The 3,141-nt window shown below is 47.6% G+C and overlaps 1 pseudogene; it reads right to left on the bottom strand.

Moving 5' to 3' along the window:
- Positions 1–261: 261 nt before the first annotated feature.
- Positions 262–2,822, bottom strand: LOC123076339 (uncharacterized; annotated as a pseudogene).
- Between the last annotated feature and the right edge of the window lie 319 nt (positions 2,823–3,141).

Genomic DNA, 3,141 nt, shown 5'->3' with positions numbered 1-3,141 from the left:
GAGACACACCTCCACACATGCCCATCGACAATGCTAGATCTAGAGGACCCGCACGCATACATCCAACCGCAATTGTATGGTCACATCGGTCGGGACGGGGTCACTCAATCTCTTCTCAGCAGCCTAGAGGACCCGTGCGCAGCCCAACCGAAGGGCCGGGTCAGGTCACTCTGCACTGATATGCCAGCGCGGATGCCGGAATGAATGAAAACCAAATTTTAACACCAGAAACAACATGTGTGCATGGATATACACCGCAGCAACAATTTCACCATCATAGCATATAACTCATGTCTGACGATCACATAGAGAAAATTAAGGTCGAATACACCAAAGATAACCACAAACTAGTATAGTCGATCTGGATATTAACACTACACGGCTACTAGATTCACACATACGGCACTACTCCATCAATCGTGATAGCATACTTAATTCATACTCTACATTATTCCATAAAACTAGGCTCTCATCAGTACCTCGTCAACTGATCCACCACGAACATGATCCCTTGCAGGTTGCTGCTAGCTGAACTAAGAGGCTGCGTACTGCTTGCCCCACCCATCACCTCCAAGGAGGAGGGCCAGGCAGCCCAGGTCGCACACCACCATGACGCAGATGACCACGTTGTAAAAGACCCTGCCGACGGTGTATCCTAGGTCGGCGGCGAGGAGGACCCAGACGGCCCTGGCATACATGCAATGGACGAGGATGGTGACCGCGTGCGCGAGGTAGGAGAGGGCACGGCGAGCCCAGCGACGGCGGCATGGGAGCAGCAGCGCCAGCGCCGCCGCGGCCGCCTGGGATGCGGCGCAGCACATCCTCCCGATCTAGAGGGCGCTTTCCCTGGCGGCCTCCGCGTCCGTCAGCTTGACGCACCGCAGAATGAACGACGACTGCACCATACCAGCTTGGCGCGTCATGGATCAGTCGAAATGTCAAGCAGCCGAGGGGCAGTACACCGTACACGGGTAGCTAGTTAGTTACCTGGATGCACGGGAGGTGGAAGTGGACAGATATGTAGCTGGATGCTTGGCCGCAGGCGATGGCGAAGGCGTTGATGAGCGCCCATCCGCTGACCAGTGGGACATCATCCCGGATCTTCTTTTCGGCGGCCGCGCTCAGAGGCAGTGGACGAGGCGTCTTGGCGTCCATGGAGATCCAAGCTAGGTAGGAGTAGGACGAGATAAGCAACAACGTAGGTTAGTTCCCCCTCTCTAATATTCAACAGGAAAGAAGAAGAAGAAAAACGCATTAGCAAAGTGGCCGGAGATGGAGGGGACTCATCGTGGCTCACTGGTCGGATGCACGCGAGGTTCTTCGCTACGTGTGCTTCTTTCCTGAAGGGGCTCGAGCTGCAATTGCAGAGCACAGCGGCCACGCTAGTGGTGGATGTGCTGTTTAAGTGCCCGAGCAGCCAGAGAGAGAAGCAAAGCGACTCGATCCGCGTGGGGCTGCACCAACACCCACTACGTGTCGAGCAGTCGCAGCGTGAGCTACACACACACAAAGTTAGGAGAGTCTGGTGCGGTGCGGCATGTAAACAAGCAAGCATGTGACGGTCTCTTCTCATGGCAATGACAAAGGAAAACTGCCGCGAAGTTGCCCATGTACCTTGTTTGGCAACGAAAATATATAATAGAACACCTGCACCTAGGCCCTCTCTATCTAGCCATCCATTCCCCGCATCGCGATTCGTGTAAATATATTTCTCTTTTTTGTTTCTCTCACATAAAACATGTTTTGAAGTTCAAACCTTTGCAGTGTGGCAAAGCTTTCTATCTAGAATCTAGGATAAATCTTTCAGATTTTTTTGTCAAACATAAATATAAAAAATATGATTTTTTAGATTACAAAATCATTTTTTTGTATATTTATGTTTGACAAAAAATTCTGAAAGATTTATCCTAGATTCCAGTACAAAATCATTTTTTTGTATATTTATGTTTGACAAAAAATTCTGAAAGATTTATGCTAGATTCTAGTTAGAAAGCTTTGCCACACTGCAAAGGTTTGAACTTCAAGACATATTTTATGCGAGAGAAACAAAAAAGAGAAAATTTCATATAGAAAGTTAGTTGTGTTGCACAGATTTTAAAGCAATATTGAACAGCCAGGATACCAGGGCCGGGGTGCAGGTGTTCTAAAAATCCACGTCCTGTTTGGCAATGCAGTGGTGGGACGACGCCCATCAGACTCAGCACGCACACATGCATGCATGCCAGCTCATTTTGAATAGCTGCACGCCCTTTTTTTTGCAAAAACTCCACCCATATATTGATCAAATAACAAGAGTATTACAATCATTCATTACGTAGTTAGCCACGCGGGTGAAACAGAATTACACAGTATACCATTAGACCTGCTACCAAAACTAAATTTAGCTATCTCATGCGACGCCTTGTTAGCCTGCCTATCAATCTTAACAATCTTGAGATCAATTATTAACTTGGAGGCGTTGATCGCTTCCATTTTAAATCCACATAAGGCCACCTGTCAACATTTTCTTTCGCTAGGAAAGAAGCAGCAAAGAAGCAGTCAGTTTTCAAGATAATTGGTTTGTGAAGAGTAATACCAATGTACAGCCCGGCGAGGCACGCACGAAGTTTCGCCTCCTCCACTATAAAGCACACTCGAATAAAATCCCAAGAAGACACCAGGACTTCTCTCAGATAATTCCTAGCGACAACCCCAACGCTAGCAGATCTTAAGCTCTCCACAAAACTAGCATCAACATTTATCTTAATATACTCCGGCTCCGGAGCCTTCCAAACAGCACACTCATTTTCTTTTTGCAGACTAAAATCCTCCCCATTCCCCATCATCCCCTTCCCTTTGGTGCTTAGGTCCACTTGGTAATCGAGAAAGTCTTCCAATAATTTTCCACCAAGATAATAGACGCATTCACCGATTCTTTCCCTCTTCCAAAAATCAAATTGTTCCTCAAATGCCAAGCTCTCCAGAATATAAATAACACTTGCTCGCATACCGGAGACCCCAATTAGTCATGCAGGATGAGAAGCCAATCCGGCCTCGTAAATCTGAACAACTCCTCCCCCAAAATATTCCACACGTCCCCCAAGGCGATATGCAAAAGCACGCGCCTTAGGGCAGGTCACCAGGGCATGGAAAATATTTTCA

Source organism: Triticum aestivum, chromosome 3D (assembly GCF_018294505.1).
Source record: "Triticum aestivum cultivar Chinese Spring chromosome 3D, IWGSC CS RefSeq v2.1, whole genome shotgun sequence".
NCBI lineage: Eukaryota > Viridiplantae > Streptophyta > Magnoliopsida > Poales > Poaceae > Triticum > Triticum aestivum.
Note: the sequence above shows the minus strand (reverse complement) of the source record. Positions and strands in the feature narration are given on the sequence as shown.